The sequence below is a fragment of the Carassius carassius genome, chromosome 39 (assembly GCF_963082965.1).
Source record: "Carassius carassius chromosome 39, fCarCar2.1, whole genome shotgun sequence".
In the NCBI taxonomy this organism is placed as follows: domain Eukaryota; kingdom Metazoa; phylum Chordata; class Actinopteri; order Cypriniformes; family Cyprinidae; genus Carassius; species Carassius carassius.
The window spans coordinates 4917405-4932953 of record NC_081793.1 but is presented as its reverse complement, the minus strand read 5'-3'; positions in this window follow the sequence as shown (position 1 = coordinate 4932953).

Sequence of the window (15549 nt, the reverse complement as noted above, 5' to 3'; positions counted from 1 at the left end):
ATCTGACCTTGTCTGCCTATTGTGGCAGGTGCTTCTCTTTTCCCTGCAGCTGGATATTTGATTCATTCAACTTAAATTTGCCAGTGTAATTAGAAATGTGCCATTACTAAACTTTCTGTCAACATTGTTCATTCTCTTGCTCTCTGGGAAAATTCAAACCACGTCTCCGAGCTCACAATGTCTAAATTTTGTGGGAGAGACATCTAAAACCATGTTCACACATACTGTTACATACTTGCATTTGAAAATAAACAAAAGCTGAACCAGATTATCATATGTAATTGAGCTATCCCATTCACATTGAAAGAATTATTCTCACTTGTGGAAACTTACAGGGCAATCGTCTTGGTTACGTTTGTAACCCTCGTTCCCTGAAGGAGGGAACGGAGACGTTACGAATGGGATCTCGCCCGAGAGCCCAATCACCTTCGAGTGGTACAAAACGAGCCAATGGTACACAAAGTACCTTGGTCTGCGGCATTTCCATCGCGAGCTCCGCCCCACAGAGCGGGTATATATAAGGAACAACGCGAGCAACTAGCATTCAAGTCTTCGCTGATAAGCCGAGCCAGTGACCCGGCCATTCAGCGGAACAGCAATGTGGCAAGGGGACGTACCGTCTCCGTTCCCTCCTTCAGGGAACGAGGGTTACATACGGAACCAAGACATTACCTTTCAGTCGGTCACGTTCGACGTTACGAATGGGGTCCCTTACAAAATGCCAAATGGCTGTCTTCCAGCGACCCGTGTGAGTGATAGCACCCTGTCGTAAGGCCAGCACGAGTGAGGGCCTATAGCTCACACAGAATACACTGGGTAGCATATTCCAGCTGGACGTATGCTAGCAGGCTGCCTGCCCGTGGGAGGACTTACAGAAGGAAGGTATCCACCAAGGTGGTGATACATAAGAACTCTGAGGTACCCAGCCCGCAGGGTGGAAGTTTCAACGACAGAGCTGGCAAGGGGCTTGCCAAGGGAAAGACATATGCGCGGAGAGACTTACTGTGGACATACACACGTGGGATTGTACAGAAAGGGGAATCACAACACATGGAGGCACCTAGTCCCACACAGGGCTGACCAAAGGGCATGTACACAAGTGTTGGACATTAACAGTGCTGGAGGAACCCAGGGTTCTGACTGAGGAACTCACCTGAGGGGAATAGCGCACGCATCTGCGGACTGGAATGGCGCAGCAAGCAGATTGACACTGAGCAGGTCCTTACTGGCCCAAAGGGGCGAGTACCCAGGAGGACACGGGCTCTACACGGAGATTAGAAAATCTCGCGAATGTGTTAGGTGTCGCCCAGCCCGCAGCTCTACAGATGTCTGTTAGTGAGGCGCCATGCGCCAGCGCCCAGGAGGAAGCTACACTCCTAGTTGAGTGAGCTCTCACCCCTAGGGGGCATGGCAGGTCTTGAGCCTGATAAGCCAGGACAATAGCATCCACTATCCAGTGGGATAACCTCTGCTTGGAGACAGCCTTTCCCTTCTCCTGGCCTCCGTAACAGACAAAGAGCTGGTCTGAGGTCCTAAGGCACTGAGTTCTGTCCACATAGGTGCGGAGTGCACGTACTGGACAGAGCAGCGCCAGGGCTGGGTCTGCCTCCTCCAGGGGCAGCGCATGCAAGTTCACCACCTGATCCCTAAAAGGAGTGCTGGGAACTTTGGGCACGTACCCAGGCCGGGGTCTCAAGATAACGTGAGAGTTAGCCGGCCCGAATTCCAGGCACGCTTCGTCAACTCAAAATGCCTGCAGGTCCCCGACCCTCTTCACTGAAGCCAAAGCAGTCAGGAGCGCAGTTTTCAAAGATAAGAACTTTAGCTCAACTGAGAGCAAGGGTTCGAAGGGAGCCCTCTGCAGTGCCGATAGAACCACTGCAAGGTCCCAAGAGGGGACTTGCTGAGGGCGAGGCGGATTGAGCCTCCTTGCTCCTCTCAGGAACCTGATGATCAGATCATGCCTTCACAGAGACTTACCTTCAACAGGGTCATGGTGAGCCGAAATGGGGGCCACATAGACCTTGAAGGTGGAAGGAGACAGCCTTCGTTCCAACCCCTCCTGAAGAAAGGATAGCACTGACCCAATCGGACATTTCCAGGGGTCCTCACGCCATGAAGAACACTAAGTGATGAAGAGGTTCCACTTCAAAGCATAGACATGTCTGGTGGATACGGCTCTAGCTGAAGTGATGGTAGCTACCACCTGTGGTGGTAAGGTACCTAAACCTTCCGTGACCCGTCCAGGACCCACAAATGTAGGTTCCACAGATTGGGACGTGGGTGCCAGAGGGTGCCCGTCTCTGAGAAAGGAGGTCCTTCCTCAGAGGAATTGGCCAGGGAGGGGCTGTCGCGAGGAGTACAAGTTCGGAGAACCAGGTCCGGCCGGGCCGGTCCGGGCCAAAAGTGCTTGTCAGTCATCAGGTCCCTGAAGCGGTGCAGAGCAAGCCATACTACTAGAAACTCGAGGCAATTGACATGCCACTGAAGTCGGGGTCCTGTCCAGGAGCCCGATGCAGCATGCCCATTGCACATGGCACCCCAGCCTATGGCAGAGGCATCTGTTGACACAACAACATGTCTGGACACCGGTTCTAGGGGCACACCGGCCCGTAGAAATGAGGGGTCCAACCACGGGGTGAAATTTCGGCGGCAGGCCGGAGTGATGGTCAATCGGAGCGTGCCCTGTTGCCATGCCCATCTCGGGACTCGGTCGTGAAGCCAGTGCTGAAGTGTTCTCATATGGAGTAACCCGAGCGGTATGACCACCGAATTGTCTCAGGCAATTCAGCAGTGACTGCGCGCGCTCGTTCATAAGCCGCGCGAACATGGCGACCGAGTCTATTTCCATACCGAGAAAAGAGATCCTCTACACAGGGGAGAGCTTGCTCTTTTCCCAGTTGATCTGAAGACCCAGTTGTGCGAGGTGTCTGAGCACCAGAACCCTGTGTTCACACAACCGCTCTCGAGAGTGAGCTAGGATCAGCCAGTCGTCGAGGTAGTTGAGGATACAGACACCTTGTTCCCTGAGAGGAGCCAGGGCTCCCTCCGCGACCTTCGTAAAGACACGGGGAGACAGGGCCAACCCGAATGGGAGAACCTTGTACTGATATGCCTGCCCCTCAAAAGTAAACCGAAGAAACGGTCTGTGTCGAGGAAGAATGGAGACATGAAAGTATGCGTCCTTCAGGTCGATCACTGCAAACCAATCCATCGGACAAATGCATTCGAAAATGCGCTTAGGCATTAGCATCTTGAACGGGAGTCTGTGCAGAGCTCGGTTCAAGGCTCTGTCAAGGCTCAAGGCAGTCCAGGATTGGCCGTAACCCACCTGTCTTCTTGGGTACTATGAAGTAAGGGCTGTAAAAGCCGAACTTCATGTCGGCTGGAGGGACCGGCTCTATCTTGCCCTTTGCCAGCAGGGTTGCGACCTCCGAGCGCATGACAGGGGCATCTTTGCCCACCATCGTCGCGCGGGGATTCCACTCAAGCCCGATGCTGTCTGCTGCCCGGGAAAGCACGGCCGTCAGCTCGGGATCGGACTCGGACAACGCTGGCGATCCCGAGGGAGGCAACGCAGCCGAATCCTCATCTACCGAGGACTCTAGCCCGCCTTGTGATGTGGCGATCGACATACGGTCCTCTTCGCGAGCCCCGAATGAGATGTCAGGAGTCTGAGAGGGTCCAGCAAACTCATCTGGAAACTCGACCGGCTGCGGCGTATGTGAGGGGGGTGTGGCCCGAGGAGGTTGGCTTGTCGGGGAAGCCCACACAGTAACCCTCAGATCCCCCTGGCCACCAGCCGAAGTAGCCCTCTTACGGGAAGAAGAGCTAGAATGGGGTGTGGCAGAGGGGACTCTATACCTTTTAAGGGAATCGAGTCTCGATCTCAAAGCCGAGATGGTCATGTCCCCGCAATGAGAACATGAGCCATCCACGAACGCAGTCTCAGCGTGCTGGAAGCCCAGACACGTGACACAATGATCGTGGCTGTCACGAGGAGCGATGTATCGACCGCACCCAGAAACACACGGGCGAAAGGACATCTTTAAAAAGATGCAAATCAGCCCGTATCTCTTTTGTGAAAGAAATTTGCTCTTTCAGAGGTGTTGAAGCACTCAGGGGAACGCGGGAGCTGTCGCAGGAAACCCAGATGAACCGCTGAATCGCGCCATCACACCAACACGAGCTCTTGCTTGTAGCACTCCTATGAAAGCAGCACACGATGTGCTCGGCTCCGAAGCGAAAGCTTGAATGCGAGTTGCTCACGTTGCTCCTTATTTACCCACTCTGCGGGGCGGAGCTCGCAATGCAAATCCTGCAGACCAAGGTACTTTGTGTACCATTGGCTCGTTTTGTACCACTCGAAGGTGATTGGGCTCTCGGTCGAGATCCCATTCGTAACGTCGAACGTGACCGACTGAAAGGGAACTCTCAGTTATCTATTACTGGATGTTTTCATTCACAAGGTAATTTGAAGAAGCAGTCTTTTAAAATATACACTGTAACCGCTGATAGTATCATTTACAAATGACTATTGAATTCATGTTTTCACTGCCAGCTCCCCTGGACATCTGAATTTCGATGCCCATAATATACAAGCTGATACAATTCAGCCCACATCTTCCATTTTCTCTAGACAACGTGGCCTGATCATGTTGTATTTACTTTAGTTTCCACTAGTTACTTTTAGTTCTGTTTCCAGTAACATTAGCTAGTTTTGAGAACTGTTAAAGCTCCACTAAAGATGCATTCTTACCATTGACAATTTCATAGACTTTTCAAGTGTATTATTCCCTAATATAGTTTCTCCCACTAAGAACAATAGAATAAAAAAAAAAAAAAACTATTGATCAATTAATTATGTGACCAATATTGGGCAGAAACAATGTTGTTGAGCAAAATTTGCAAAAAAACAAACAAACAAAAATATAAACACATAAATAAAGGAACTGAGTGCATATCTGTGTGAACAGAAACATAAAAAGGTGTCTGGTTTACTTTAATGTATTATTGCAATTTTGCACCCTTGGAGGCCATTTCGGAAGGGCGGTGGGGTTGGGGGGTTGGGTGGTGGGGGATATTATAGGTACGTGAACAACAGAATCCCTTAACTTTGCCCTTCCCTTTGGTTTGACCATATTGTATGTTGAATGAAAATGGTACAGTGCAAGATTTTTATCAGAAATAGTAGCTCATAAAATTTGAAATGAGCTTTTATTAAATCATAATGAAATACTCCCTTGTGCCATATGGCTAGGTGGAAGAATTATAAATTAAAACACTAGAAGAAAAACAAAAACAAAAACATAAAAATAAAAAAATAAAAAGTAAACGATACAATTTGAAGGGTATAATCACATCTGTTGTACCAAATGGAGCCATGCTGGTTCTCTGAAACAGCACCACAAACAGAGATCAAGCAAAAGTGTTTAAACGCTAATGATGTGTTTGAGGCTCTATGAACATCTGGCAAGCTGCTCTGAAATCATGTCATCAGTGCACATACTGCTCCCTCGAGGTTGTAAATACAGTTTATTCAAAACATTTTTTTAATTTTTTAAAATAATGAGTTTATGAACTCCCAACAAAGCAGCATGGGTCAGTTTTTGATGGCAATGTTTGATAAATGGGTACATGCAGGGATGTTGTGGCTCCTATTCAGAGAGTATATAGAACTTTTCTAAGTATCTTTTTCATAATTATTGTTCTTTTACAGCCATGGGCCTAATTCACTTATTATTTTGAGGGGGCACCAGTGACGGCTGTATAACATGTGATGTAGGCCTATTGGTTTTATTCAGTTCTTCCATTTTTTTTTATTCAAAATATTTTCAGACTTAATATGAATGTAAAATATATTTTTACAACTGACTTTGTATTTAATGTGAATTGATCAAAACTTTCTAAGTTACTAATTATAATGCTTTCATTGTACAGAAAGTCTTTGCAAGTACATCAGCTTCTACCATACTAGATTCTATAATTTTTGAACATATTAATAACTAATACTCTAATGAGAGTTAGTTGGAATGCACTTGCAAAGGTGCTTATAGTCGATTGATTAAGGGGACCATAAAAATTAAATTTAACCATATACTGTACAGGTGTTTCTCAATAAATTAGAATGTTGTGAAAAAGTTCATTCGTTTCAGTAATTCTCAAACTCAAATTGTAAAACTCAGGTAATAAATAAATTCAATGCACACAGACTGAAGTAGTTTAAGTCTTTGGTTCTTTTAATTGTGATGATTTGGCTCACATTTAACAAAAACCCACCAATTCACCCACCCACTAACCTTAACCCTAACCTAATCTCAACAAATTAGAATACGGTGACATGTGTGACGAGCGTTTTCGGAGGAATCAGCGGTGCCCTGGCAATCAACGCAGAACACCTGCACGTCCTCACCGCCAGCTGATCGGTCACAGCTGCTCCCCATCAGCCTGCGCACTTTTAAGCAGCACACGCTGCACTCACAAGATGGTCTCGAGCCGAATGAAACGCTGGTCTAATCCTTCTCTCGTTTCTCCTAAGAAAGCAGTGAGTGACCGACAGCCCACTCACCTTGGAGCACGTCTGGACACCCACTTTCGCTTTGGATTTGCACCGAAGAGCACAGGAACGCACGAGAAGCACCAGCCATCACGAACCGACTCACCTCACTTCAGGCACTTTTGAATAAATCCACCCTCCGGGGCTTTACATTCACGAAACCTTGTCGAGTGATTCTTCACCCCGTGACACATGCCAATCAACTAATCAATTTAAAACACCTGCAGAGGTTTCCTGAGCCTTTAAAATTGTCTCTCAGTTTGGTTCACTAGTGACACAATCATGGGGAAGACTGCTGATCTGACAGTTGTCCAGAAGACAATCATTGACACCCTTCACAAGGAGGGTAAGCCACAAACATTCATTGCCAAAGAAACTGGCTGTTCACAAAGTGCTGTATCCAAGCATGTTAACAAAAAGTTGACTGGAAGGGAAAAGTGTGGAGAAAAAAAGATACACAACCAAACGAGAGAAACGCAGCCTTATGAGGATTGTTAAGCGAAAGCAATTCAAGAATTTGAGTGAACTTCACAAGGAATGGACTGATGCTGGGGTCAAGGCATCAAGAGACACCACACACAGACGTGTCAAGGAATTTACTAAACCACAGACAACTTCAGAGGCGTCTTACCTGGGCTAAGGAGAAGAAGAACTAGACTGTTGCCCAGTGGTACAAAGTCCTCTTTTCAGATGAGAGCAAGTTTTGTATTTCATTTGGAAACCAAGGTCCTAGGGTGGAGAAGCTCATAGCCCAAGTTGCTTGATGTCCAGTGTTAAGTTTCCACAGTCTGTGATGATTTGGGGAGCAATGTCATCTGCTGGTGTTGGTCCATTGTGTTTTTTGGAAGCCAAAGTCAGTTTCCTAAGAAATTTTGGAGCACTTCATGCTTCCATCTGCTGACCAGCTTTTTGTAGATGCTGATTTTATTTTCCAGCACGATTAGCACCTGCCCACACTGCCAAAAGCACCAAAAGTTGGTTAAATGACCATGGTGTTGGTGTGCTTGACTGGCCAGCAAACTCACCAGACCTGAACCACAGAGAGAATCTATTGGCTATTGTCAAGAGGAAAATGAGAAACAAGAGACCAAACAATACAGATGAGCTGAAGGCCACTGTCAAAGAAACCTGGGCTTCCATTCCACCTCAGCAGTGCCACAATATGATCACCTCCATGCCACGCTGAATTGAGGCAGTAATTAAAGCAATATGAGCCCCAACCAAGTATTGAGTACAAGTACAGTAAATGAACATACTTTACAAAAGGCCAGCAATTCACTTAAAATGCTTTTTATTTAAATTTTTTAATTGGTCTTATGAGGTATTCTAATTTGTTGAGATTGTGATTTGGTGGGTTTTTGTTAAATGTGAGCCTAAATCATCACACTTAAAAGAACCAAAGACTTAAACTACTTCAGTCTGTGTGCATTGAATTTATTTAATACACAAGTTTCACAATTTGAGTTCAATTACTGAAATAAATGAACTTTTTCATGACATTCTAAGTCATTGAGAAGCACCTGTAAAACATTGTATTTTTTTCAGTTGGAGTATTAAGCTCACATCAATTAATTAACATTAGCTCCACAGGAAACGCTCTAATAACACAACATCTAACCACTCACAAGCTGTAGTAAGATACTGTGCAGATCTTAAATAATGTCAAGATATGATACAGTCCATTATACTGTAAATAAAGTAGATTTAATATGGTGTTCATTGTGTGTTATAAATAATCATACTCTTAAACTTATAACCACAAATATGTAAGTATTATGATATATTATAATTGTTGTTGTGATAATTCATGAATTGATATCACATATTATATGTTTTTTATAATGCATTATTCATTCATTGTAATGCCTTAACAATACCCTTATAATGTATTATAAATACTTCATAGAAAGTGTTACCGAAATATCCAATGACTAGTGCCTGAACTTTCAAAAATCTGCTCAAATGTCTTGATTGAAATATAAAGTGATGGGATTACACACTTTGACAGTTGAAAGTTGGATGTCATTTACTTTATTTTTATTCTTGTTCCAATGCTTTCTCCTGTGACCTTTATGCAGTCAGTACTTGATAGGTAACAATGGATTGACCAGTAAATACAATATCCACAAAATATAGAGAAAGCAAACAATACATCTATAGATTAGATGGACTGTAGTTTTCAGTACAGTGCAGATTTAGAGCTGGAGGGAGGCAATCAGACAGTGCTGATGTGACACGTTTACAAATCCTTTAAATTCATGCAATTCATCAGTCTCTCTTTCATTCTAAATACATTTATATGAGTTACACAGAAATTAAATATACTTAACACTATTAAAAGGATTTAAAACAGTAACAGGCAGATTTGGTTGCTTGCATTTTGACATTATAACATTTGTAAATTGATGCATTCTGTTATTTCTAATACTTGTGACAGAATCATGACAGAAACATTGTGACAGCTAAACAAACAACAAAAAACAAAACTTTACCATATACTTTACTATTTACTATATTCCTCATATATAGTTTCTTTTTCACTTATAGGACGTCCCACTATCTGGACCATTCCAAGATTCGGTTTCAGTTCAGTTCAGTCTTTAGAGGATTTATAAATATGTATATATTAGGCAAAGGAGTTCATGCTTTAGATATTGTAATAGTTTCAGTCTTGATACAAACATACAAAACCGTATGTGTACACATTATGTACAAAAGTCTTTAAGAATTTAGATCACCGTGAACTTCCTGAGTACAGACCCTGTTTGAGTATCTAGTAGTTAACAACACTTGGAGGTTTCTTTGTGTTGAACAAAAGACCAATAGACACATTATGTGTTAATGTCAGCATACTACAGCCTGTAATATGCAAAACACTGTGCAAACTACATACCAATATGCACAACTACATTTTTTCAAAATAGACTAGTAGGCTATTCAGTCTGTATACTGTAATAAGGCTGGTTTTGACTCAAATCCTTAAACCTTGACATGCCATTTTAAAAATCCAAAGCTTGTACCAGGACACATTGTGAGGTCTGAAACAATGGCCAAAGATGTCTGTTTGAATCTCACTCGAAAAACAGTGTGTCCAAAGTCCATCTCAATTTGTATGCCTGTAGTGGTGGTGCTTTATAGGGGATGCTGTCATCCAACAGCTAAACCACGCTAATGAAAAAGAACACTGCTACAAATGTCAAAATGTCAGAGATGAGGCTCACAATGACTCATCTTTGTGTCTGTGTCATATACACTAACAGTCAAAATTTTTAATCAACTTTTAAACAAAAAGGTATCTTGTGATCACAAAGGCTGCATTTATTTGAACATAAATACAGCAATAGCAGTAATAATGTGAAATACCATTACAATTTAAAATAATCGTTATTTTAATATATTTTTAAACATAATTTATTCCTGTACATTTTCAGCATCATTGCCCCAGTCTTCAGTGTAATGTCCTTCTAAAATCATGCTATCATACTGATTTGGTGGTCAGTTATTACCAATTATTAAGATTTTTATTATTATCAATGTTTTTTTTTTCTTGAATAGAAAGCTCAAAATGACAGATGTTGTTTGTAATATAAATATTTTGTAACATTATAATTGTCTTGTACAGTTACTTTTGACCAATTTAATGTGTCCTTGCTAAATAAAAGTAATCTGTATATATACAGTATATTCTTACTCCAAACTTTTGAATGGGCATGTATCATAGTTTCCACAACAATATTAAGCAGCATTGATAAAAGAAAAAAAAAGAAAAAAAGATTTACATTTTAAAATATATTAAAAGAGAAAACAGTTATTTTAAATTGTAATAATATTACACAATATTTTATTCCATTGTATCCATGCACGTTTGTCGCAGAAGACTTCATCTGTGATCTCTCCTGTCTGCTGTTGTTTTGAAAGCAGCCGGGTGACGTGTTGACTAGGAGCAGTCAAAGGAACCAGGGCTCAGCATTATGGGAAAGGTGTGGGAGTTGCTCGTGCTCCCAGAACACACTTCACCTCCGGCTTCCTGCCTCACCGCCTAAGGCCCAACCTTGATTTTACCTTGATTTTACTTGGGCGATACCATAGAATCTTAATTTAGCATCACTTATAGCAGAGGCCATGCTGAGAATCTAAAAAAACATGTGCCCAACATGAGGCATCATCTTCAGTATCGAGATGTCTTTGAAGAACAGAGGAAATATTCATGATAGGCACCATGGTTAAGCAAATCAAAAGCTTCTACACACTTCAAATTAAATCAGTTCTCACCAAAAAAAGCTACTTCCTCAGCATATTAGAATGATTTTTGAAGGATCATGTGACACTGAAGACTGGAGTAATCGTGCTGAAAATTCAGCTCTGCATTACAGGAATAAATTGCATTTTAAAATATATCAAGTAGAATCAGTTTTAATCAGAATGTTAATTTGTTGAACATGCTACATGTTATTATAATGTACACATAATGTATTCACAACTAAATTCAATCAAATTTTTTTAGTGCTGATTTTACCTACAACAATTGATATTTACTATAGAAATATTCAAGGCCTGGATATCGCAATTTTAAAATGACCCACACTCTTAAAAATAAAGGTTTCAATAGAGTGTTTTCACACCGATGGTTCCCCAAAGAACATTTAGATAACCATTCTTAAAAGAACAATTTTCTTTGTAGTGTGGAAAACATTTTAATAATCCAAAGAATATCTTTCCATTGTAAAGAAACTTTTGTGCAATGGAACTGTTCCATGGGTATTAAAGTTTCTTCATGGAACCATCAAGCCCAACAACAACAACAAAAACTTTATTTTTCAAAACTGAAGCACCATTTTTTGTTCCCCAAAGAACCTTTCAGAGAAAATTTTTTAAAGAGGCCATATCGCACACTCTTATAAAGTCTTGATTTTGTTCTTGGGGTCAGCTGGAGTGCCCATGAACTCCAGTAGAGGGCACTCAGGACTATTGCATTTGGTGTCCATTTCCTTTCCTTTCCGAACTCCAAGTCCCATCCTGCCTCATACCTGGGACTGATTGCACACACACACCTGCATCTAATTACACACCTGCAGCTAATACACACACACACACACACACACACACACACACACACACACGTTTCTTCTGTGTTTTATCTTGGATTGTGTATACCGACTGTGATTCTCTGCTGCCTGCCCTGACCTCTGCTTGTTTCTGTTGCTGATTTTGGATATCCCCTGACATACCTGACGCAGTTCTCTGATCTATGCCTGTTTGAACATTCTTAATAAAGTACTGCATATGAATCAGAACGACTCTGACTCACCGTTACAGGTCTGCTAGAAGAGGTTTTCAAGCATGAATGTTCAAACAGCATTTATTGATATTGAGAATAACTCCCTTTAGGCTTTGTTCTTTGCAACTTTTCATGCTCAAACAGCAACACTACACACTTAAGAAAGTTGAAAATGTTAAAAAATAGGTCGTCTTTAAAAGAACCATTTTTGTTCTTAGTGTGAAGAACATTCTTATTAACCTTTTTTTCACTATCAAGAACCTATTGTGGATGGAAAGTTTCCATGGGAGTTCCAAGGTTCTTCATGGAAACATAAATGCCCAAAAATAACCTTTATTTATTTAATTATTTTGAGTGTAATGTTTCTTTTATGGTTGGAACTTAACAGTGCTCTGACTTAACAGTGTTGCTTTTTATTTATCATTTATGGCTTACAGTTCTTTTCAGCACAGACTCGCTTCCTGTCGGGCTCAGTGGCTAAATAAAAAAAAATCTATTCATTTTTTCTATTTTTACAAGAATCCTTGTCTATTTTCCAAGAACAATAACAGAAATTAAATTTCCAATCTGTGTACCATAACTCAAAACTTAAAACTTTTAACTTAAAAAATCACATCCAAGAATTTTGTAGCGTCGTAATTTATAGATTCATAAACGCAACAGTGTAATTCATTATATTGGGCAGTATTTGAAATGACTCCAGTTCATTTCTTGAAGTTCATTTCCAAGTGCACATATTAAGATACGAAAAGGACTTCAAAATCCAGTGGGAACATGTTCATCTGCTGAAGTACAGTTCAAATGGAACTAGCTCTCATGATGCGGAGAGTGAATGCGGTGGGCTCCAAAGGGACCATCTTACTCCAGGGACAATTTATGAGAAGAGAATTTGGTGACTGTCAGATCTCATTCATGTGGGCAATGTTCTCTAACTGTGCTAGCCTTCTGCTTTTGGGCAGATGGAACAATGCCCACACAAAATCACACTGGCAATAATAGGTTTAAATTCAAAGGCCTGATAATATAATTCCGACACATCGCACAATGCTGCTTATGTGGGTGACTCAAGTTCAAATCTGGTTTGTGTCATTTCTCAAACCCACCTGCCTATTTTTGCATGTCACTTCTCCAATATGCTTCAAAATAAAAGTGGCAAAAGCCCCCCCCCCCCCCCCATACCATACCAAGCCACACCACGATAAGAACCTTGGAACCAAATTTTGAAGAATACTGACGCTTAAAATGAAAATTAAACTAAACTAAAAGTCATGTTTCACTTTCTGGCCAATTTAGGTTAGGTTTTCTTAGCCATGTTAAAGTATGCAAAGTTTAATGGTCTAATGAAACCCAAGGTTTAAACATGCACCAATCTTTTTTTTTTTTTTCTCGATTTTAACATGCTACAGCATTTTCAATGAACAAACTCAACTCATTTAGGCTCCCTGTAACAGTCATTCACAGCAAAGCTAAGACCTCTTCATCTGGACAGGCAAACATCAGGACTGCCATTTGGTCTTGTAAAGTTTTGCCATGGATTTGACAATGAAAATTAAATTCTTGAGTTTTGAAATAGCTTTCAAAAGTGCCAAAAAGTATAGCGCTTTTTAAAATACAAATCATTAGAAAGCAACTTTACAGAAAATTATTTTTCTACAATATTTAGTAGTAGCTTATAAGTGGTGACTGTCAGTTTGTGCGCATATGACATGATTTTTCAGAAAAAATTATACAAGACGTAGTCAGCCAGACGATGAACATTATTAACAGCAATTATTATATGATGCAATCACACTTGTAGCAATATTTGTTAGTTCTGTTTGTTGATTCAGGGTTAGCATCATCTGGGGTCCTCTGAGGGGTCAGCATCATCTCTTCTGAGGTGTTCTGGATCCAGACTGGAGCTTGTGTATATCCTATGTAAATCCCGTGGCAAAACAGAGAATCAAATAGAGACTTCATTAGCATAGCTGCTGTTCCAACAAAGTAAAATTAATTAGTTTAACCCAAGCTAAAGAATAAGAATCCACATTTGATCAGATGAAACTGCAGTCACAATTTAAGAGATGCATTATTTGAATGCTTGGCTAAAGAGATGTGTTTTTAATCTAGATTTAAACAGAAAAGGTGTTTCTGAACCCTGAACATTATCAGGAAGGCTATTCCAGAGTTTAGGAGCCAAATGTGAAAAGCTATACCTCCTTTAGTGGACTTTGCTATCCTAGTATATACCAAAAGTCCAGCGTTTTGAGACCTTAGGGAGCGTGATGGATTGTAACGTGGTAGAAGACTAGTTAGGTACGCAGGAGCTAAATCATTTAGGGCCTTATAAGTAATAATAATTTGTATACCTGAAAAAGCTTTTCTGCATCAGAAACAGGTAACGTGTTTAGTAGCTTTGCAATGTTTGAGATGGAAGAATGCAGTTTTTGTAACATGGGAAATATGGTTTTCAAAAGACAAGTTGCTGTCTAATATAACACCCAGATTTTTGACAGTAGAGGAAGTAACAGTACATCCGTCTAGTTGCAAATTGTAATCTACAAGATTCTGTGTACTGTTTTTTGGTCCAATAATTAATATCTCTGTCTTATCCGAATTTAATAGGAGAAAATTATTGGTCATCCAATCTTTAACAATAACACTCTGTTAGCTTAGATAATTTAGAAGTTTCATCTGGTCTCGTTTAGATATATAGCTGAGTATCATCAGCATAACAGTGGAAAAACTAATCATGTATTTTCTAATAATATTACCAAGGGGCAACATGTATATTGAAAATAGAAGGGGACCTAGGATGGATCCTTGTGGCACTCCATATTTTACTGGTGATAAATGAGATGACTCCCCATTTAAATAAACAAAATGTTAGCGATCAGACAGGTAGGATCTAAACCATCTTAGAGCCTGCCCTTGAATACCTGTATAGTTTTGTAATCTATCTATGAGTATGTCATGATCTATGGTGTTGAATGCAGCACTAAGATCAAGTAAAACTAGCAATGAAATGCAGCCTTGATCTGACGCAAGAAGCAGGTCATTTGTAATTTTACCAAGTGCAGTTTCTGTGCTATGGTGGGGCCTGAATATACAGATATATTCATACAGATCATACAGACCTTTTTTTTTTGAGGAAGGAGCTCAATTGAGCAGACAAAACATTTTCTAAAATTTTAGACATAAATGGAAGATTTGAAATAGGCCTATAATTTTCCAGTTCACTAGTTTTGGTTTCTTAATAAGAGGCTTAATAACCGCCAGCTTGAATGGTTTTGGGACGTGACCTAAAGATTACAATGAGTTAATAATATTGAGATCCAGTTCTTCAGCTACAGGTAACAATTCTTTCAGTAATTTAGTGGGTACAGGATCTAATAAACATGTTGTTGGTTTAGATACAGTGATTAGTTTATTTAGCTCTTCCTGTCCTATAGTTGTAAAGCACTGCAGTTTATCTATGGATGCGATGGATGAAACTGAAGTATTAGACGCTGTAGAATCTACATTCGCTATTGTATTTCTAATGTTATCTAATTTATCAGTGAAGAAATTCATAAAGTCATTACTATTAAATGTTGATGGAATATTTGAATCCGGTGGCGTCTGGTTATTTGTAATATAGCCACTGTGCTAAATAAAAACCTTGGATTGTTTTGGTTATTTTGTGGATATGGAGTTTGTGGATATGCTCAGCCCTGGCAGTTTTTAGAGCCTGTCT